The following is a 23,547-nucleotide window of genomic DNA, read 5'->3' as shown; positions in this document are numbered from 1 at the left end:
GCCGGAAAGGAAGGCAGCGGCGGAGGTGCGCATGTGCGGGCAGAGCGGGGCGCCGTCCCGCCGCTGCGCGGGGGGGTGAGCGCGCATGCGCAAGGCGTTCTGGGCGGCCATGACGGCGGGCGAGGTGGCTGAGGCGGGGCCGTTCTAGTGCTGAAGGGCAGGGCACCGCGCAGGCAGGCTGCCTGCAGGACACCCGTTGATTTATAGGCTACGGGGGAAGGTGTGTTAGGCTGAGGTAAGATGTAGGCACTATAGAGAGGGAGGTATTATGGGCCTTGCCCTTATAAACAGTGTGAGGCCTGTGCTGGGCTTCTTGTTCTTCCAGAGAGTAAGTCCTCAAAGCCCTCGAGCTTGTGGGGATGGCCTGAATACCCGTCACCCTTCTTGGGACTGCTCTCCTACCAGGGTGGCAGCTGGTGAAGTTCCTGCCTATGTGCCACGGGGATTTGAAGCTGTAAATCCTCCCTGAGCAGCTTGCTGTGTTCATGCAAATGTGTGATACTTTGTGTGTTAGAGGTTCAAAGCTCAGTGTGAGAAGTCATAGAATCATTAAGGTTGGAAAAGACTCTTAAGATCATTGAGTCCAACTGTTAACCTATCACTGCCAAGTCCACCACTAAACCATGTCCTCGAGCACCACGTCTGCCCGTCTTTCAAATACCTCTGGGGATGGAGAGTCAACCACTTCCCTGGGCAGCCTGCTCCAATGCCTGACTACCCTTTCGGTGAAGAAGTTTTTCCTAATATCCAACCTAAACCTCCCCTGGTGCAGCTTGAGGCCATTTCCTCTCGTCCTGTCCCTTGTTACTTGGGAGAAGAGACCGACGCCCACCTCGCTACAACCTCCTTTCAGGTAGTTGTAGAGAGCAATAAGGTCTCCCCTCAGCCTCCTCTTCTCCAGACTAAATAAGTGATTAGTTCTTTGAAGGAAAATTTTATTTACATGAGATGCAGTAGAGAAAGTGGTGTAACAATTTTTCAAGGTTGCTGGTAAGGCCGTAGTGCTGTCTGGTTGTGAACTTTGCATCTTCTTGATTGCAGACCCTGCTTGGAGATTTCCTTATGTCAGTGGTGTTTCAAGGAAAGCCTTGCAAATTTGGGCTCCTACAGAATGGAACCTAACACACGTTAACAGGAGCTTTAGTTAACAAAAAAATATCTTTGCACTTTTTGTAGAGGTACCCTGAGGTACCTAGCTGGAAAGCGTGAAGTGCAGCGTGCTCTTAATAAGCAGAGCTGCATGTCATTTCCAGGCATAGCTGTAGGCAGAATGCAATGACAAACTGTTAGTGTCTAGGGCCTGATCCTGAAAGCACTGTTGGGTTTTGTCCTTGAAGCTTCAAAAGCTCTGGTTTAGGTGTGAAGATGGGGCTCCAAACAACATACTTCACCAACAAATGCATCAGACCCTGCAGATTTCTATACGACTAACATCCTGAAATTGCACCTCTAGATGATTCTTAAGCGATGAGCTCTGAAGAAAGTAAATGCCCTTGTTGATTGAAGTGTTGTGTAGCTTTCTCTGTGCTTGAATACCTTATCATTTAAGGGTAGGATATAATCTTATGAAACAGTGTTTAGTAGCCAGAGGGGGAGAACACAGTAAAAAATCTGAAACGTGTGGGTTTTCATATATGTTGTTGCTCTTCCGGTTACAGGAGGTGCTGAAATAAATATTAAGGCACCTAATCAGTTCTGAATTCAGAGAGATTGTCCACAGAGACAATGATCTGTTCAAGGGTCTGGAATAACCATCCTACCCCCTGATAGCTTTCCCAGAAGCCCATTTGGAAATGTTTTACTAGTGGAGTAGACTCCGAAGGGAAGGAGTGAAAGTCATCTGCAAAGTCAGTTACAATTAGGTTGTGCAAAGCACTGGGGAACATGCTGTGTGCAACAGTCCTGCCGCTCCTTCACAGTGAACTAAGTGTGACCCGCTGTGACTTTCCAATTGACCCTATATGCGGTATTCTGTGCAGTGATACTGAGCTTACAGCAGAGCGTATGCCAGGAAATCCCACTGCAAAATCTGGCACGTCCTTTCTTTCGTGTGATGAGCTATTATTTTCTATACAGTGGGAGAGAATCTGCTGTCGGGCAGACAAGGAATAATGTTTTTGTATACTTTTGCTATGCAGATATAAGCCTTTTGGAATTTGTTTGCATTCTAAACAAATATAAGGGTGTCAGTACTAGGGAAAATCTGATGGTAACTCCTAAGTTCTCTTCACTCACCTGCTGATGGCTGTTGTGAATATCCTGCTTCAAGGTGAAAACAAAAATTAGGTCCCAGCAAATCTTTCAGGCTCTGAGCACTTAGTTCCTACATGGGAAAAATAATAATACAAGAATTAGGCACATTCATACAAAATTATGGGGAGTTGCTCATTCAGTAGTTACATAATAGAGACTTCTAAGCTGTACAGCAACGCTTGGGTCGTGTCAGCTGTTCCCAGGCAAAGTGCAGGTGGGATTGTGCAAGAACCTGGCCCTGCTCTATACACAGATGGTGGTGTCTCTGAGGCAGACCTAGCAGCAGTGCTCAATTTTACTATGTGTTATGTTCACTTTTTCTGGATTAAGGCCTATGAATGTATTAGTGACCATGATGGGGTAGTTGGAGGCAAATTTGATGACCTCCTGGGCTGTAATTTGGCCTTTGTGTAGGAAATTTTAATTCCTCTGAAACCCAGTACAATACGTTGTTACAAAGAATGAGCTATGGCATTGCTGATCGCTCTGTACAGACTTTCAGCTCAATACCTTAAATTTGGCATTGAAGCGAACAAGATCTTGTGTGGAGGATTGTTCTATGAATTTCCCAAGATTTATGTCAATCCAGTTTCTCATTCCTCTTTGGATGTCGCAGGCAATCCCTAGAAAGAGGAAAAAAACCTACAGGTTTATTGACAAGGCAGTGTCACAAACTAAGACAACCTATGTCCTTTCAGGGCAGCCATGATGATACTAATGAAAGGCACAGAAGTAGGACACCATTCCTGTGGGTGTTGACTGTTTTAGATTATTTCTTGAATTAGACTATATCGGAGCCAATTCTGACTCTGGGAAATATCCCCACGCAGTGCAAGTAGGACCCACAGACAGGACCAGCTTCAAGGAGACTTTAAATGAAGTCTGGACCTGCTCTATTCCTGCTCAGTGAAGTCAGCTCCAGCCACATGGACAGCTGAGTGAAGGTAGGAACCCGTGACTGATATTTTGTAGCCTGGAAACAAACTCTGTGATCACTCTCTGTCCTTTGGGCTTTAGAATTATTCTACTTCTTTGGTGCTTTTACCTGTTGAATGTGATTGTTGGCTCAGGTAGGTTTTAATGTAGCTGTTATATATGTCGATTTTGTTGGAAGGTGAAAGAGACTCATAAACGATGTTGAATCCTTTGATTCTGGGAAATAAAAGAGGACATTTTCAGAAAGGAACTGCATTTGTTTGGAGTTTTAAGGAAGTTGACCCATTGTTTCTAACCTGTGTGGCCTGGGTGGTGCCTGAGGCTGTTCCATCTCTTAATTGGACTTCACAGAAGAGGCTCATGAATATTTCCATTTATATGAACAGAAAAATGTTTTAGAATGTATGGGATTTGCTCACAGCTTTCCAACAGTGACAAGCAAATTAAGCAGCCTGGAAGATCTCTATGCAATTTGAGCCTAGTGGTTCTGTGTTTGGTTTCGGCTAATAAACAGAACAGTAACGGATCCAGAGCTCAGTTCTTCTGTCTTAGAAATCCAAAATGTGGAGGTCTCAGCTGAAACACTAGCTTTTAACTATCATAACCCATAAGAGTCATGGTAAACTTACATTGCTTGATAGGAATCACAAGAGATGTTGATCCCCAGCCATCCCAGATAGGTTTTGTTCATACCAGGCAGCAATAAGGGCAGCTGCTGCTGGAACCAGGTTGCCCAACTTTCACTGGAGAAGTTTTGGAGTTCAGGTCTTAGCTTTAGTAGCACTGTCTTCAGTATCACGTCTCTAACCAGCTTGCTGGGTAATGAGGTCAGATTTACCTGTGGTATAAAGAAGAGCAAAATCATCAATATGGCTTGAGGTTCTGGATAAGCATTTAAATCAGAAGAGGCTATTAAGGAAACATCTGCAGCATTATCATAACAAAATTAAATATTTTAATTGCCTGTCCCTATCCAGGGTTTAAGTCTATTTTCTTGATCACTAGCTTGTCCCTTGCTGAGATCTCTCCTTATAAAGTTGTCTAGTACTTACCACGGCTCCTCTCTGCCTTTCAGCTCTGTTACATGTAGAGAGCTGCCATTACATTCAGAGAGCAATGTGAGCTGTGCAGTGAAGGCAGTTAATCGTGGCATAGGCCTTCTCCCAGTACAGTGACATGGGAGTCAGAGAATACCTGGGATCCGTTAGGACTGACCTGGCGAGCACACACGTTAAACTGGCGCATGTATCTGTCGACTGTGTTATATGATCCGCACTCAAGTATTGCCATGATTGAGAATGTGTCTTCCAGGCTGGTCAGTGTTGAGTTAACAGTCAACTGTGCCATCTCTTCTGGGGTACTGAGATCAGGAATTTTAAACTAAGAAGAAACACATGCAAAAGAGTTGTCCAAGGGCCATGTTGGTATGTCTAAAGCAAAGTCCTCCACCAGACAGACAGGGAGAGAGCATGTCTTTGTGGTACTGCAGATGTTTGTGGGCAATGCTCTTTGAGGAGAAGACAAAAATTAGGCTATTCTGGGGCATATCTGGATTTCCCTATGAAAAAGTGAGGTGGGAATAGCCTGGTGCCACATCTGTTGGAAGATGAGGGTGAAAAACCCTTCAGTTTTGTGTAAAGATCCTTCCAGGGGAGAATGTCAGATATCCCCCTGGAAACGGGCAGTTACATATCGGCAGCAGTTCCTTGCTTGTGAAGTGTTTAGTCAGTAAGTTTAAATATAATCTGTTCATTTTAAGCTTTAAGGAGAATCTGATAAAACTGCCTGAAAACCTGTAGTTAGTTAACATTTGTTGATTTGAGATCTGCCAAGGAATATTCTTTTGGATCTTCAGCTTCCACTGTCTCCTGTGTGCAGCATCCATCTGCGATAGCCTTTTCTCTTCCACCTCATCACTTCAATTTCCTTTTTCCTCCCACCTTTCCCTGCTCTGTCTTGACTGTTTTTTTTATTACCACCTTTTCCACACTAATCCCTTTGGCAGGTTGAGACCGTTCATAGGACATTACCCGCTCCAGTCTTTAAGGCCCTAAAGGAAGCTGCCAGATAGTAATTACAAGGTTAAAGGGCGTTGTGTAAATCTGGCTTGTAATTAGTGCTTAGTTCAGTTGTGTGTAAAATTGAACGTAGGCTGAGTCTGTGTCTCTCTCCACCTGCATCCTAGGTGGTAGGTTTGTGTTCCAGGGATTCTGACCTCTTGTGTTAGCCCAGGCAGCGTTGTCTGCTCTCTGGGAATTTAAATAAAAAGCACAGGAAGCTGAGCTGTGTGATGCTGGTGTAAATGCAATATCTTCTTTAGCAAGGTAAAGATGTGGGACATTGCCAGACTGAATGTGTTTGTGTGCAGTTGTCTACCGAGTTAAAAGGCAACCTTGTACTGAAATGTGATTCTGTAAAAGCGGTATTGAACTAACATTACTGTGTTTTCCTTCTCGTATAAAACTGTTTGTTTTGCTGAGGGGGGAAAGGTGCTTTTTTCTAGCTGCTCTGAAAAATTCACACCTACAGACTTTCAGCACTGTATTTGAGAGCAAAGCAGTCATTGCTAAAAAGTTACAGAGAGTGCCATGCCGAGGAGGTTAGATGAATCAAGGCTTTCCCTAAAGCCTGATGGTTTCAGATTATGCGTTCTGATACAGCATCGTTCCTCACATAATGAGGTAGATTGTAAGAGAATAGGAAATGACATCAAAGCAATGGTAGAGTCTCCAGTTTGCAAGCCTTTCTGAGGTATCATTCATAGACCAGAAGCCTCTCACCGTGGCTTTGAAGGAAGTTTCTTGTTTGCTATAGTGTATGTTCACAGACAGAGAGAGGTCCCTTTCTGTGATAAAAATGAAGGATTTTTAATGTGGCAGGATTTGGCAGGGAACTCACTAAGCAGAGTGAATGCCTGCAAGAGACGCGCATCAGTGTTTCTCCTTCTAGAGCTTCAGCTGCAGAATGAATGGGGATATTGGATTGAGCTGCTGTGGTGCAGATGGCAAACATTAACACAGACAAGTTGTATCGTTCAAGGTCCTACTGGAAGTTGCTCAGATGCTATGGATGTGGTAGGCTAAGATGTTTGGTATAGAACAGTATGCTTATCTTTTGACTTCAAGTAAATAGGGGAATTGTTGTGAATTTTGATAATGTTGGTGCTTAAGATTTAATCTAAGTGTTAGAATGGAAAGTTTTCTTTATCAGTATAACTCCCTTACAAAAGTGCTGTGTGTCTGCCTGGTGTATGGTAATGGGGTGTGCTTTCAATATCTCTGTAAGCAGTTAGCGAACTGGTTCATGTTTTGGGATTACAGACCTTTTTTGTTTAGTTCAACCAGTAGCAACCAGTATATTTGTACCACTACCTACTTTATCGGTTTAGTTTAAGTACCATCAATAAGATTGTCTGAAACAATATGAAACATACCAAGTGGGTTGTTCAACATTACTTTTATTGATGATTGGGTAGGTGGTGTCACATAAATTCTTTAAACAAAATCAGCATTTTAATAAATACTAGCACTGGCTTACAGAGTGTATGAAGTTAAAATATTGTCTAAGGCATGTTTTCCAGCTGTGCAGGATTTTTTTTAGAACATCATATGAAGGGAAAATCTTTTTTTTTCACATGAAAGCAGAATTGTTGGGTTTTTCAAGTTGTGCTTGAATTATTTCATTAATGCAATTTCTGTCTTTGCTGTGAAACCAATATTATAATAACATTTAGATACATACGTCCCAATCAAATATTGGTCTAGCAGGATTCAATTCCTGTTGGTTTTACTGCTGTTGCCCTTTGTCACATCTTTTCTTAATGCATCATTTACATTGTTGTAGTTACAGCTTGCTATCGTAATGCAGGCAGCTTGAAAGATTAATTGACTGTGTCCTCAGGATGTGCAACCCATTGCTACTGATTAGACTAAACTTGGGATACTAGAATGTATCTGGTATTTTAGTAGACCTGAGCAAATAACTTCTAGTATTTTTGAAGACAAAGTGTAATTTGAAGAGTCATTGTCTGGACAAATTAGGAAAGGCAATACCCACATGAGCAATTTTACTGTGACCTTTAAGCCAGTTTGATTTTAAAGATGATTTAAAAGAAGTTCCCCTCACCCCTCATAGTGGAATATGCCTCTATATGTCAGACATATGCCAGGCTCTTAGCATTGGTTCTGATAACCAACAATACCAGTTAATATCTTTCATCAAACAGAGGCTGTGAAGAGAGAGGCAAGCAACTGGGATGTGTATTTCAACCCCTGATGCTGCACATGGGTCATATGTAGTAATCTGTCGCATATAAACCCAAGCTGATCCTTGCTTTAAGAGATGCAGCCATTGTGTGAGGAATCACCTGCATCTTGCCATTACCGATTATTGGAAATGCAAAGCCCAGGAAGCTATCTGTTTTGCTTGGAAGCTGGTGCCAATTTTACTGTTGTTCAGTGCATAGACTAGTAAAACTTACTCCAGCAATGTCTGGGTAAAAGGTTTGAAGTTCATTTAGTTTAGCTATTGAACAGATCTCTCCCAGATTCTTTTGCAACCAGTCTTTGGTCCCAGTTATTCCATCCTGGCATGCTGATCCTGTAACCAAAATAGATCCAAAGAGTCAAAAACCACAACATGTACTGAAGGAGGCATCCAGGCGTCTTTCATGTGAATGATTAAATATCTGCTAACAGAAGAATGGCTGATCTTGCTATTGCAAGTGCAGGGTCTGATCTTCTACTCTCTGATTCACTTCCAGACTGGGGAAATGGTTACACCAAATGGAAATCCTATTTCTCTGCCTATATCCTATTCACTCTAGCACATCATACCTCCTTACACCAGTACTCCCTGTAGCTTCCAAAGGAGAAGTGATTTCCCTTCCTCTTTCACAGGGTTGTTGTGAACTTCCCAGGGTTGTAATGAACAGCAGAAGTGACTGAATCTCAGTATAGGGAAGATGTGTGATTGTTAGGTGTAAAAAATCTTCAATGTTTGGGATATGAAAGATGCTCCATACAAATACTAGTGCTTTACAGGAAACTTATGTGTAGGCACCTTACCTGAGTCTGTGAACTGGGCTGTCAAATAGGCCTTCTGAAACTCATACACATCGTGTTTCTTCCTTGCTGACAACACTGGATAGACTCCATCAATTGCTGCAATGCTGGGGAACAAACCATATAACAGATGATTTCCATGTGGGTAAAGCAGCAGAGATGAGTGTAGTGGGGTGAGGAGAACTTCTTAATGTTGGCAAACCAAAGGTGGCAGATGCTAGTAGTTGGCCTATAGCCTGTGGGTAATCGGTTTTGTTTTCTGCTGAGCCATATAATTTATGGTGTGCTTGAGAATAAGGATTAATATTTGGTATCCATCTACAAGAAAATGTCCCCTTTAGAGCAGAATCATTGACTGATTTTGGTTATACCCAATGATAAACATGAAGGTAAAAAGCAGCTCTTGTCTGATTGATAACTAGTGATGCAAGAGTGACTGCCCTTGGTAGCAACACAAAGCTAAAGCAGCTGCGGCCCTGCAGGCAGGCACTTACAAAGCTTGGTAGTATGGGCACGGCATGCTGAGGGGCAGCAGCTCCAGCACTGTCGCGTTCACATGGGGGAGCAGAATGCGCAGTCTATGCAGCCACGTAGCTGTGTCTTCCAAGGACATGTCAGTAATTTGTGGGAAGATGATCTCAGCTGACATCATTAGCATCGTTTCTCGAACTTTAGTGCTTCCTAGGAAATCAGAGCTCTGAGGAAGGAGGAAGAAATTGAAGGAGGTGATGAGCAGAGCTGTTAGAAAGCCTTGAATATTGAAGCTAAGCAGAAAAAGTGGTGAAGGAAAAATTGGCAAAATAACCACAGTTTCTCTTCTTTGCTGCTCTCCTCCCCTTCCTTCCTCCTGTTTAACAATAAAAGTTGGAAATACGACCTGACTGTGTCCTTGTTGGGGAGTTGACCTTGGCAATTCAGGTTTTCTTTTGTCAGCAGAGTTGGACAGCAAAGCAAGCCAGGTGCTTGAATTTCCTTTCCCTTACACTCCCACAGCCACTGCTTTTGTTACGGCAGTCAGCAGAGTGGTCACACTGTGTATAAAGCGAGGCTGGGGCATGCTCAGGCTTCTCAGCTTGGCTTATTGTTAACTTGTACGAACAGCCTCAGCCCAGCAGGAGCAGGGCGAGAGCAGTGTCTCTCTCTTGCTCACTCGTACACAAATGTTGTAATGGATGTTAACAATTTTAGTAGCCTGGTCCAGAACTTTTCATAAGTCATTAGACTACCACAGATCAGCAGTAGAGAAGCCCTTGCTGTTTACATCCTGGCTCTAGGTTGGAGTGGTGGATGTGCTTCCCAAGCCTCCTCTGAGGAGGAACTTTTTACACTGGTCTATGCACAGAGGTTAAGCCAGAGTAAAGGCTGGACTGAAATCAAGATCATACTGGAGCAGGATGAACTCCTTTCTGGCTCATCTTCCAGATTTACTTTATATCTGGCCATGAGGGTCCCAGGGTTGGAAGTCTGAAAGTTCGCCTGTGACCTGTTCTGCTCCCCAGGACTCGGTTATCACAGGCACTTGGGTTACTTACCTTCAGGACAAAAGTGTTGAAGTCCTCTAGGAAGGCACTGAGGTACTGGAGAGGCTCCTCCTTGTTCCCAATTACATCCAGGACTACCTGGATGGCCGAGGGGCTGTAGATGGTCTTGCTCTGAACGGTCAGCTGGGCCAGTGCCTCAGCTGAGAAAAGGTCCAGGGAGTCATGCTGAAGAAGATGGAGCATAGAGTGAGGCCTGGAGATGAAGCCACAGCATTCTCCCCCTGCTCATCTCTCTCAGCCCACCTGAGATTTGACACATACGGAACATTAATTTCTCTCTGGACACGGTTTCAGACAGCAAGCAGTGCAGGGTGTTTACTGGGATTAAATTTAATAATAGCTGTTCTCTGCTGCTAGACAGGTGATTTGTGAGAATGTTCTCAGCAGACCATGTGTCATTGAATATCTGCTCTTCCTCTTACCAGCCACTGCTGCTTGGAGCTTGTCATTGAAATCCTTGTCTTCCTACGGAATTTATATTCTCCCGATAAGATGGCTATCTCCTAGAGGCAGTGCTTTTGACACTATTTTAGCATTAAAACTTAACAAGAAGAAACTTAATGAGAAAAAAATGGAAGCACATAGGAGAAAACGAGCAACACAAATAACGGACTAATCCAGTTGAACTCTGTTCCTGTGAGCTTGTTTCATGGCTAAGAATAGAATGCCAGATATTTTGTATCTAGCCCTTACCCCATGGAAGTTGCTCTTCAGCATTGTAAAATCTGAGTATGATCCAAAAGCAGTGAATAAACCAAAATACCGTAGCAGCCATTCTCTGTCTGCTGCAGTGCCCTGTGTGCAGGCAGAGCCTACAAAAGGAAAAGCAAAGCTCAGAAGATACATCATTTCTTTCACTGGACTGCTGAGGCGTGTAATACTGTGAGTCCCTATTGGCAGTGAAATATATATTATAGTTCATGTTACAAGCTCCCTGTGGGATCCAAACGCTACCAGACAGGAGATGGGGGAATCATTTAGCCTTTGAGCATACTGGGGTTGCCAGATTCTTGCAATGTCAGCATGTTCTAGTCTCATTCTTGATACAGCTTCTGCTTTTTCACTTCAGCTCTCTGTGCTGTCTGAGAAAAGTTTCAGTCCTCCAAAGAGGAGAATGGTACCTTTCTCTGACCACTGTGAGCTGAAGGGCTAAGCAGCAGGCTGAGGAGTGAGGGAGGACTCCATTAGGTATTAGCAGGAGATTCAGCTCATTTGTCCTCCAGGGAAGCAGCTTATCCAAAGGTAGAGACACTTCTCTGTCTACTGACTTCAGGGGACCCTAAAGGCCTAGCATTGGTTAGGCACTTAACTGTCAGATTGCTAAAATGATAAAATGACTCTTTTCCGCAAGAAAGAACAGGCCTGCACGTCACCTGAAATCAAGGACGTTTTACGAGGTGGCCGAATCTTTCCACCTTTCTGAGTTCCTGAATGCCTGGAGACGAGCAGGCCCAGACATTTGTTACCTGAGTTCTGCAGCTGGAAGTGAAGAACTCTCTTTATGAAGGAGTAGATGTGCTCTGGATTCTCATAGGGCACTTGGGCTTTGTGTTCGTTCAGGATCTTCACTCTGCAGGACATGGATAGTCAGGGTAAGCCAGCCGCAACCAAGTAATCCACAGCCACTGGGACAGAACCCCCAGAGCTCTCTGCCAGTGAGTGGAGAGGTGTTAGGGCTGCATTCAGGGAATGTTTCCACTCCTTTGATACCAGGGAACAGATACTTCAATCAGAGTGTGACCAAAATTTCTTCTCCAGGAGATTAGGCTCTGGTTGGTTTTATATGGATTTGCAGATGTATGGGAGTGAAGCAGAGTCTCTGCTTAGGGTCTTCTGTTTGTGGCGTGAAATGCAAAACTGCAGTGGCAGCCAGGTAGAGATCATAATGGTATTTACCAAACGAGAATCTCGGATTTGGTGCTGATTGATTGTTTGGAATAGTGGAAGCTGCTCTCCTCACCTAGTGGTTGGGCTCCCATTTTTACAGGCAGAGAGAGAAGTAAGAAGAGTGTCACTGAAATGGTAATGGACTTGGTACCTACATGGCTGCAAGAGAGTTACATGTCATGTCACTGGGTAAGAAGCCAAGATTCTGTGTGTTGAGGCTGCTCAGGAAGAGGCCCAGCCTTCCCCCAAACCAGGCAACGTAGTCCTCAGTAGAGAAGAGCTCAAATACTGTGCTTAAGTGACAGAAGATCTGCCCCAGGATGAATTGTCTCACATCACCATGAGGAAGCTGAGATACGTTATGCTTCAACCAAAAGAAAAAGACATCATTAAAAGTGTGCAATGCAGTTAATATTAAAGGTGGGACTGGTAAAAAGGAGTCAAACTAAGGGCTGAGAAGTATGCTACAGTTCTGAGATAACCCTACTGGAGACTCATCTTAAGACAAGAAGATGTAATTAATTTGCTTTGCAAATGCAAAGATTGCTGCTGTGTGTGCAGTTCTGGTGGTTTGTCTGCTCGCTTGCATGTGGGGCTGCAGTGACTGCGCGTCCAGGACTTGCCTTCTCCTGGGCAGTTAAGGGTGCATGTACACAAACTGCCTGTGCATCCTGCTGGCCTCCAGCATGTGGCCTATGGGTACAGGTTCCTGCGGGATCCTCTGAGGATCCTCATGGCTATAGGTAGTGAAGGGTACAGGGCTCTTACTCTTTGGTCAAGGAGACCATAACACAGTGCCTACATAAGGACTCCTTCATTCTTTCCCTGAGACTTGTTAGTCTTTGTGACAACACTGAAATTCATACTGGGTTAAAGAGTGGCAGTATTGCAGAGAATCTGTATCCCTTCCAGGATGGGACCCAGACTAAGTAAGAGTTCTGGCCTCTTCCTACACCTGGAACCTCAGCCCCCACATCAGCGTGCGCTTCATGTGTAAACTGTTTTATTCCAGCGTCTTGAACAGGAGGTGAAGTTGCTACCTGCTTTGCAGCTGCATTGAATGCATCCATGAAATCCCCAAGGGTGAGAGAGCTCAGAGAGCTGAAGACCTTGCCTGCTTTGTCCATGTCACGCAGGACATCGCTAGCCAGTGTGTAAGCTGCCAGTTGCTCTGGGCTGAGTCCTGCCACAGCATCAACCTGTGAAATCAAATGTTAAAATTACTGTCCTTGCCTTATGGAAGCAAGTATTTGCTAGCTGCGAAAGGCTGTCAGGCAGGATTTGGGCCTTGCACTAGGCTCTGTCTTGCAGAGTTACTTACAATGCTGAAATCTACATTCATGTCAGTCAGGTCTCTGTATGTAGCCAAGGAGCTGAAGGAGCCCAGATTTGTTTGTAGCCAACCCAAGCTTCCCCTGGTGTTCTCAATGCACGGGCCACCTTTTAGACAAAGCATAATTTAAGGGTAATATAACCAGCAGTTCAGTCCCCTGGTTCTCCTGTGGGAATAGTATGACTGTGCCGATACAGGAGTTGCCTGAAATGCCTAGGTGCCTAAATCCCCCGGGGATATTGGCAGTGCTGAAGTGATTAATGCCCAATGTGTACCTTTAGACATGTAAGCATACCTGGTAAGGAAATAGCATTCCCATACCTTTGGCAAAGGCATAGGGATCAGAATGTTAAATTTGGGAGATTCTCAGATATTGTGGTAATGGCAGCCAGAGAGGTACCAATGATGGTCTAGATCTCAGCTGGTGAGCTGCCACTGCAGTGAGGGGCAATGATTAACAGGAGGGCTTGTCCTAGACTTAAGGAGAAACGCAGCTTTTGTTCCTCTGCTCACTGTGATAAGCTATAGGGCAAAAAGCAGTTGACGTCATCGAAATTCAACTGGATTTTCTTTTTCATGGGTATATGCCCAGCATCCTGTAATTTTGTGAGTATCAGACTGCTTCTGATAGAGATGCAGGGAAGTTACAGGAAGAAGAGAGTGTGGGACACCTTCAGCATACCTCCTTGAGAAGTCTTAGCAGACAGGTAGCTCTTTGCAAAGCTGTAAACATCCTGGTGGGTAGCAGGGGACATCTGTTGAAAGCTGCTTTCTAAGCCGCTCATTCTGTGACAGAAGGGAAAGCAGGAGGTTCATTATAGCAGTAAAGCCTTGACTGAAGTCACCAGAAGTTTGTAACGTGATCACACATGAGAACTCTGCAGTCTATGGCCTGTTTTCTCAGTGGTAACCAAGCTTCTTTCTTTAGATCAATTTGCATTGTTAAGGAAGCATCATTATACCAAATACATAGTTGGATAGAGATGACACAGCACTGGTCAGAAACTGGAGCTGTGAGAGATTTAAGCTGTTGGAAGTGAAAACAGGAAGGAAGGGTGAGCCTGGGATTTTAGGAGCCACGATATACTTCTGTTTCTGTATTCAGACAGGATCAAGCAGGGCAATGGGAATTCTCTTGCTGTGTGCAAAAGCTGAAGTGAAAGGACAAGTTGAAGCGAATGCAGGCAATGGAGTACTCACATAATTTGATATATCCTACAAGGTATGTTTCTTGGGATAGCTGCAAGGGCAGAGGCATTTACGCTGCCCAGCCACAAGCCGAGCTTGTTCTGGAACCAGTCCTTGTACTGGGAGGCACTAAAGGTAGGGAACTGGCCTTGGAGTTTGTGAAAGATTGCACTGAACATGGCATCTCGGATTTGCACGTTTGCCAGGGATGGTAAGCCGTGCTGCAAAACAAAGCAAGTCAGAACACAAATCAGCTGTGACCAGAAGCTGTTTCCCAGCTCTTGCTGTAGCAAGTGTGTGGGTCTGGGTGTAATAAAGCATTCGACAGGGGAACCAGCTCAGGGAAGATATTCTCTAGGTCCATATGGGCTGAAGCCCAGTTGTTTCTGCAAGACACTGTTCTTGCAGGTCACTATGTACCAAAACATCCCCATGCAAGGGCTGGTATCTCACCTGAGAAGCAGTGGCCACAAACTCAGCAACAAAGGCAGAGATGTCCAGAGCTGGCCTGCTCTCCAGGGAGACGAGGAGGGTTTCAACCATGCTGGTATCATCCAGGACTCCAGGGTCAAAAAATACATGGGCGAGCTGGGTAGTCGTGAGATTGTCCCTTACACTGAACTGCAAAACCAATGGGACATGATCAGAGAGAAGTAAAATACTGCTAACAGGGGGAGACCTAAGCCATAGAGTTGGCTGGATTCCCTGCATTGGGAAGAAGACTTCTGTTATGGCTGGAGCAATGTCTATTTACTGAATTAGATCATCTGGGAGTGTGCTCAGCCTTGCGCATGCAAGGAGCTGTAGCAGAGCAGGATGCAGGACCTGAGCAAAGGCAAAGCTCTCGGGTCTGAGTCAGAAAACAAACTAACCCCACTGAAATCTGTCATTAATCTGGTGAAATCTTCATAAGAAGCATTGGCTGCGAATGCCCCCAGGTTCTTTTGCAGCCAGTCCAGACTTGTTTCCTGTCCAAAAGCACATGCAGAACCTGCAGCACAGGAGAACAAGTGAGCGTCACTCGCTTTCCCGGGTGGTCTTCCAGAATGCACGGGAATGCTGACAATCCATTTTAGATTTTGGCTCATGTTACCTGTCATGGTGTGTTGGCTTTCAAGGAAGGTCAGCAAAGTGCTACAGATGCCTTGCTGATTCACGGGCAACAGGGACATGTATGCCTGGCTCAAGGAGGACACACTGTGGAGGGAAATCATACGGGAAAGATGTAATTACTGCTTTCCAGCTAGTGCCATGATGCTATAGATGGGAGAGATGTTACTCCAGCATGAACAGAGTTTCATGAAATGAAAGAAAGGAAGAAGAAAGGAAAGCTTACTTGTTATGAAATGGCACATCGCTTAATGTCTTACATCGCTTAATGTGATCTGTGTGTGAAAGACGGGACTGTCAAGGGTGTTTGAGAGATCTGGGCCCCAGGGCAGGATTAGCTCTGTGCAGATGTTTGTCTAGGCTGCTGTCAGGAGTCTTGAGAGACTGTGATAGTACAGCCTCCCCTAGTGATCTCCTTGTGTGCTTTGTGAATCCGTTAACCCCCTGAACAGCTCATGAAATGGGTAATTAGCCTCACTCCCTGCATTGCCAGATTCATTTCAGAGTGTTTCCTGAATAGCCAATATAAACTGCTAGATCTGAACCATTTGCTATAGATACAGAAGGCCTATACAGATGCAAAAAGCAGAGCTGTGCCATGCCATGCCAGTGGATGAGAATAAAGTTGTGCCAGAAAAGGGAAATTCAGGACCAGATTGGAAATGTCTATTATGGGCCCAACCCTGCTGTTTGTTTTCCAGCATCTTTCCTGGGTTAGAACAGGACTGGTTTTGGCAGCATGGTCTTCCCTGCTTTGCATGGCCCAGACATGACTGTCTGTGAGGTTTCCTTCCAGTGCTGCCCTTTGGAGTTTATTTCTCGGCTTAATCTGTTTCATTAGACAGGATATTTCCTCTCATCTCTTCCTGATATTTTTTCATGTTGCTGCTCCTAGTTGCACTATTTTACAAACAGGTAAAATCTATTTAATAGAAATTATAATTGACCTTATACTGTATTAGCAAATGTTCTTATTTGCTTTTGCAGAGTTTTGCTCAAAGGAAGGAAGATGTGACCCTGGCTATTTTGTTTGCCTGATGGAGCATTTCTGTAAATGATATTCTCTTGCACAGATGTTCTTTAGCACAGAGCTTCCCTGGCAATTCCTTGCTCTTCCCTGACAATCCCCTTTTTTATTTTGCACACAGTAAAGAGGACGCTTCCCTTGTGTACTTACAGAGCTCTGAAACTGTCACAACCAGAAATGTGGGACAGGAAGAGTTTGGTGTCTTCCTTGCCAGCACTTGGCAGTAGCAGAGTGAATCTTGCAAGCAAACGAGTCCATTCAGCAGGGCTGAAAGCTGGAAATTCTGCCTCAAGGTCTCCTGTGAACTGGGTGAGCATCTTTTTCCTCACATTGTTATTCTTAATAGTGGTTATTGCCAGCTGAAAGAGAGAAGTAATGAGCATCAGTGAGAAGGCAGGATTAAAAAGAGATCCCAGTGTAAAGCCACAGGGAGTAGCATTGTAGAAAATTACTCTAAGCGAGTCACAGCAAAGGGAAGATACATCTTAGGGATGTCCTGTGAACCTGCCATATAGGCAGCCAACACCAAGGGGTAGCTATCAGAGCCTCAGCAGGTGTCCCTGAATGGTGCAGGGACACTGCCACTCCAGGGCTCGCTGAAGGCACTGTCTGCACGCTGGCCTCTTGTGACCACTCAAGCACAGGCAGATGCATGTCTCGGGAGAAGTGGCTGTGAGGATCAGCTTCCTCCACAGGGCTGCAGATCAGGAGGTTCAGTAGTTCTGCCATGAGCATGCACTTGAGTATCATCCAGCCATTAAGTCTTGGGCACTGGCCTTTGAAGACTTTGGGCCAAACAGCCATGATGAAAGGTTGTACGTGATATGCTTTGTTGCAGTTGTTCATACTTTGAAGCAAAAGCTCAGAAACCATCTTTGAGGGCGTCTTTAAGATTCTGGATAGCTGAAGTCTACACTGCACGGGGTTGTGCTGGACTTACAGTGTTAGCACCCTTACCCGGGCTGCCTCTCTGTTGAACTGGTCTAAATACTGATAAATTTCCTTTGATGGTTTGTTTTGTAGTTTTGCAAGAATCTGACACATCTCCTCTTCCTTGTTAATGGCATCAGATAAAAGCGTCAGGGATGCTAATTGTGGTGGGGATAACTTGTCCAAGACATCCATCTGTGGAAAGGGACACAAAGCAGATGGCAACCTTTTTAAGCATGTGAGAGTGATCTGTAAATGCTAGTGCTTCCAAGAAGACTCAGGACAAATCTGCAAAGCTGGAATATCTACAGGACTTGTAAAGTCCTTTTGTCATCAGGATGTGTGGTATCCCATCTGAATATTACTGTAGCTCTGCAAGTGCCATTAGCCAGTGAAAAGCAGTGAAAATGTTTGTGATAAATGGACACTAATGCCAGAGTATTTTTTTAAGGAAAATGACCCATCCCCTCCCATGCTGCACGGAGCATAAAGGTATTGCAAATGCATTGCAAATGCTGGCAAAGTAGTGTATTTCATGGTGGAACACTGCCATGTTCTCACAGTGAATGCTAGTGAAAAAAAAATTAAAAATACTTACTCCCTCAAAGTGTTTGTTCCAAGTGACTAAGTCCTGATACTCAGCATATTTGCTAAAATTTCCAAGGTTTACTTCCAGCCAGTTCTGAGTACTTTGGGTTGCACTGCCGCATGCAACACCTGGAAAAATAATGACACTGGGAATGCTGGGGACTACATATTCCTCCCTGGTGTTCTGACTGGAAACCCTAGACGCTCTTGCAAATTCCCATTAAACCTTTGCAGATAGCAGAATACTTCCAGTTCACATTGGTATGAGAGAGACCAGAATCTTCATTATTAAGTAATAACATTTTTGTGCTGTTGTCTAAATTTGGGCTTGTTTATCTTTAACAGTGTGGGGCACCCTAACGTTGTGGCTGGCTATGGTTAAACATACTAGCGAGCCATCCAAAATACAAGGGGAGTTGTGAGAATCCCATCAGTAAGAGGAAAAGGCCATAGTGTTGAAGCCACAATATAACATATGCTTCCTTTCCCTTTCTTGTCATTAAGAGCATTTCAGACATTACTACAGGAATTTCTGCTGCTTCTCAAGTTGAGAGTGTGCTGGAAAGCTTTCAAAGGACATTCCCAAATTAAGACTTTTGATGCCATTACCTGATTTCACTTTTGATGTCAAGAAGGTTTTGCAGAATCCAAAAACATGGGGAATGTTTTCTGTGGGGATGCCAGGATAGATTTTGTTGAAACCCTTCAACCTGCAGAAGGGAATGCCGACATGGTCATGGGAAGTATTTTAATTTAATCAAATCAGAATTTTCCAATAACAAAAACTTTTCCATTTAAAAAATTTCAACAGCTTTCATCGTTGTTCATTATTGCAAGACCTTATCAGAGAGGTTCTTAAGAAGTAACTGCAAAGTATCTTCAGATCAGACTGAACATAGCCTACCTATGTGATGACGCCATTTTTATTTTTAAAAAAGTATGCTCTCTACTTGGAGCAATTGCTTAAGATAAAGGTCACAGAATTGCTAAGGCTGCTCTAATTAAAAACTTGTTGAGTTTCAGTGTATTTTGCATGCAAGCCGGAAAACGCTGAGTGTTTTACTGTGGTTACATCTGCTTTTCAGCATGAGCATTACACTCTGCTTTAGGAATATGTGCATGTATTGCCAGAAAGTCATATACAGCGTAAGTAAATAGAAACGCTCAGTTAAGATAAATGTGTATGGAACAGAAGACTCACATTTGCTGATAGGAGTCACATGAAATATTGACAGGTATCTCTGCAACAATCATCTCATTCGCTGCATGCAACACATTTTGTAGAGTATCTTGAAACCAGTCAGCAAAGCCGTCAGCTTTCATTTTGGGAAAACTAGGACCTATTTTATGCAAGGCACTGCTTAGTAGGACGTGGGCAAGGTCGCTGTTCTGAAGCTCCGCCTGCAATCACGCAACATCTTTTCAATATAGTTGACATGTAATTTTTCATGCTGATCTTTCCCCAATTTAAGATATTGTTCAGGATTATTTCATATCTCTCCCTTCATGCATGGGAAGTCACTGTAAAGGTGACTGGGTTGGTAGCATCAAGTGAAGGATCCAAGCAGGGAACCCTTGGAAAGAGTGCATAGTGCTTGTTGTATGTCTGTTTTTCCTGAGCTATACTCAGTTATGTTGATACTTCCCATCACATCCTGCTGTGGCTCAGTATAGACCCTTGGAGGAAGAATAGCTTGGTATCTGGGCAGAAAACAAGAAGATTGCTACAACCCCAGGCCTTTAAGGAACAGCTATCCAAGGATTTGACCTGCAGCCTTGTCTCAGGCAGGTTTCCCTCTGATGGCTGAGTGAGGCTGTAGGATGAGCCCTTCTTTTCTACGGTCAGGGCTGGGGCCAGACATCAGCAGGCATTCATTCAAGTAGCTGCAGTGTTTGGGTGGAAAAGCTTTGGAGGGCAATAAGGGAAGTTACCGATGCCATGTCGTTCAGCGTGGCAAAGAACTTAGCAAGATCTGATGGTGTGCGTAGGTTGTCCATGATGGTGATCACGCTTGTTTGATCAGCCAGAGCCCCTGTTTCCAGTGTTAGTCGTGCCAGCTGAGCTGGTGACAGCTTTTCCAGAGCTGACATCTGAAAAGGAACACAGAAATACCTGTATATTTATAACAGGAATCACTGTCAGTGCTGTGGCAAGAAGTTACAGATCAGCTATGTTTATGTAGTGAGGAACCGACAATGCTTAGATACAGTAGGCTTCAGTATGTGACCTACCCCATTGAAATTTGGATTGAGTGAAGAGAACTCATGCAGAGTGGCGTGGGCACTGAAATAGCCATAGTTGGCAGCTATCCATGCGCTGCTGTTTGCATTTGGGGAACAGGTGACGCCTGAAACGCAGAAGAGCCCACAGTCAGTAAACCAGTCAGCAGTTTCCTGAGCTGTTGGTTAGCCTGGAAACAAAGCCTGTCTAGTGATGGGATGGGAGGAACATCAGGTCCACCTCAGCTGAATTCAACAGGATGTTAGAGTGAGGGGAGTAAGCACAGTACATCAGAAAGCATCTTGTTGCCTGTCTAATTTCTGTTAGGACACTTATACCACTGTCCATCACTGTAGCATCTAGGGACTTAACATGTAAAATTAATTGCAATAACAAGATCCTAGTGGACTTCACAGAGGGTCTACACAATTCTCTTTTTGCAGTTAAAACACTCTGCTTGTATATAGTTTTTGGATTGGAAGATTGCAACCCGGGAAGTATTTGCCAAGCACGAAGATTAAATTCTACAATGGGAGAAAAAGAAAAGCTCTTGAGCAGTGTGTGTGTGCTTGCCTTGAGTGTTACGGTAGGTCTCCAGAAAGTTGTGTATTCTGCGATAGATGGAGAGTCTCTGGTCGTCTGTGTAATGCTCGTACACCCTGTCCATTGCTTGCACACTGTATCAACACAAGAGAAGAAATAGGGTATGGGCCAAATATCTGCAGAGAGCACTTTCCCTTTGGAGGAAAAATTCAGGTGCACAGGAAACATGAGCTGAAAGTACTAGTGTCAGTAAAACTGAAATGTTTAATTTGATCTAAATAAAACTATTCCCTTTCCTCCTTGTTCCCTTGGTAACATCTTGGAAAATAAAATGAAGGTATACTCAGACATTTTATACTAATCTGATGAATGGTTTTGGCTGATGCAAAACTGTTGTGAAGCTCAGTATGCTAAAAGCGGTAAGATGTCAGATACTCTGCAGAAAGCGACCCTGTTGGTTTGACGGGGTAGAGAGAGCTTGCCACCCTTAGGGAAGCTGGCTGCTCATGACTCACAGGTTTTGATGAGACTGGCAGTCAATATCCAGAGGCAGGAGCTGCAGATAGTTGGCATTCATAGCTGGCAGGAATAGTTGCAGCTCCGACCCAAACCAGAATGCATATTCGTTGGCTGTAAAGGTGCTGAGCGGTAAAGATTTAAAAAGCAAATCGAAGAGCAGCTCACGAAGCCGGGGGTCAGGAAGGATAGTAAGATCTCTCTGGAAACACAACCAGCACACAAAAATTGACTTTAGCAATTAAAGCTTTCCACAGGTAGATTAAACTGCGTAGTGGCAAGAGAGGTTTCCTCTTCTCCCCATCATGTGGTGTGCGGCTTTCAGGAAAGCCACCAGTGTTGTAGCATGAATGCACAGTAGTGCAATACAATGTAACACTGGAGTAATGAATTTTGGAACTCAATGGGATTATTATTGTAGTGAATTAATGAAATAACTGTGCTCTACATTTTCCAGTAGAAAAGCCATTTGACCACAACCTTAGCTAATGAAGATTGTTATTCCTCTTGTGTAAGGGATGAGTTCTGAGGTGAAGGGAAACCAAGGTACTAAATAAACATTGTGAGAGAAAATAAATAACCTTTTCAAATGAGTAAGGTGTCTGCAGTGTAGCCCGTAATATGCATAAGAATAGTCACTTTGTCTGGATACTCCTCTGTGAAGCCCAGGCACGTGAGCTCTAACCTAGCGGTCTAGAGCCCAGGGCTTACATTGCTGTAAGAAGGGGAGTTTGTCTCCACTGTGGCATTTTTAGTATTTCTCAGATTTGTAACAGGATGCTGTTCTCTGGGGTGGGAGCTTTAACCGTACCTCATCTGCTGCAGCATTCAGCGCCTTTATGAATTCGGTCAGCTCCTCAAAGGAGCGTTTCTCCATCTCCAGCAAAATCTGGACAGTAAGGCGTTCCCTCTTAAAAGCATTTGTGAGAACTGTCATCTCTCCTATTTGTCTGGCAGACAGAAGGTCAAGAACTTCATACTAATGAGGAGAACACAGCAGAAAGAATAAAGACTTAGAAAGCCATTTGCTCATCCCCTAATTACAGTTCTCAGCCATGTACATAGTTCATTGTTTATGTTTCTGACTGATAATGACTCATCAGAGCCCTAAAGCCACCTGAATGTCCCCACCATGCTATACAGCACCAAGTGAGAGCCTTCCCTAGCCTGGGGGGATAAAGACCGTATTACGTCCTAACACAGAAGACTGAGGGTAATGCTAATCATAAGCTGTTGTAGCTAACTAATGTAATAGCTGTTCTGTTCTCATTGCTAATCACATAACTTACTCTACTGCAGTGTTAAAAACCTGTAGGGCAATGAGTTCTGCACTGCAGAGGAGTGGAAAGCGGGCTAAGAAGTGCCCCTAGTTGATTGTTACACTTACATAAAATGCATGGAAGAATCATGAACTGCATTTAATACTAAAAGTCTGGAGGAAGTCCTCCTGATTTCTTTGGTGAGGATCTTCCCTTGGGGATAGTTCTGAAGAGGATAATACCTCCTGGCAGTTCAGCTTGTGAAAAACATTCAAAACTTTTGATACTTTTTCAGAGCTGTCTGAGTGTGGAAACCTTGTAAGAAAAGGCTCTTTGTGAGATTCCTAAATAGTCGTGGGTTTGTCTTGGTTTCTAGTCTTGGAGTATCAGTGTTGGCGAAAACAAGGATAAGAGGATTATAAACCGTAGGGTTATGTCTGAAAGTTATAATAAAAAATTTTAGACAATGTTTTTGACTCACTGAAGTCATATCAGGACTGAAAGACAGCCCCAAATTTTCCACAAACTGTTGGTAAATTTTGTGCTGTCAGAGCTGCACGTGTCCTTACCCCATTAAAGTCTTTGTAGAAGTCAGTGAGGTCACTGTAAGGAGCAAAATGTAAAAATCTGTAGAAGATAAGTTCCAGGAGACTTCGGCTGCTGTCATATGTGCCAGGAAATACCTTTTCTGAGAAAGTACAAGAAGTCTGTCAGCACACTGTGGTAACTGATCTTTTTTGTCAGTGCCCCACAGCATGGCTGAAAACCAGGTCTGCGAGCTGTGCTCTCCCTCAGTCCCAAGCGGCTACAGACCGTGGGGGATTCGGCATGCAGAGGGCTTTGGGGAGCTGTGGGTGACAGACAGGGCTGGGGATCCCTGATGATTGTGGGGCTGGTTTGGGCACAGCGAGCTGCTGTTTGCTGTGTGGTTCTGGCAGCTACCAGGGGGTTCCTGGTAGGGTGTTACTGGGAGAGCAGTGGTGCTGAGGCATCATGGAAGAGAACAGATGCCCAGGTGTTTTGGTTCCTTGATTATAAGCTGCAGTCAATACTTGATGTTTCAGAGGAAAGGCAGTACTCTGCCCTGGGAAGCCCAATGGCTGAAAGGCCGCTGGGCAACCTCATGTTGTACTTCCTCCCGCGAGTGAATTC

At 44.2% G+C, this 23,547-nt stretch overlaps 1 protein-coding gene across 2 annotated transcripts in view; it reads left to right on the top strand.

Annotated features, from left to right (window-relative positions):
- Positions 1-163: 163 nt before the first annotated feature.
- Positions 164-23,547, top strand: part of LOC309590737 (mesothelin-like) — a 77,960-nt gene continuing 54,576 nt past the window's right edge. Inside the window, exons 1-3 of one of the 2 annotated variants that reach the window (XM_082312148.1) lie at positions 164-235; positions 3,084-3,197; positions 16,491-16,647. The gene's annotated coding sequence lies outside the window, so the exon portion shown is untranslated. Of the gene's footprint in view, positions 236-3,083; positions 3,198-16,459; positions 16,648-23,547 lie in introns of both variants that reach the window. The other variant, XM_082312146.1, reaches the window with a different exon arrangement.

The sequence above is a fragment of the Platalea leucorodia genome, assembly GCF_965183815.1.
Source record: "Platalea leucorodia genome assembly, chromosome: 5".
Taxonomy (NCBI): Eukaryota; Metazoa; Chordata; class Aves; order Pelecaniformes; family Threskiornithidae; genus Platalea; species Platalea leucorodia.
Note: the sequence above shows the minus strand (reverse complement) of the source record. Positions and strands in the feature narration are given on the sequence as shown.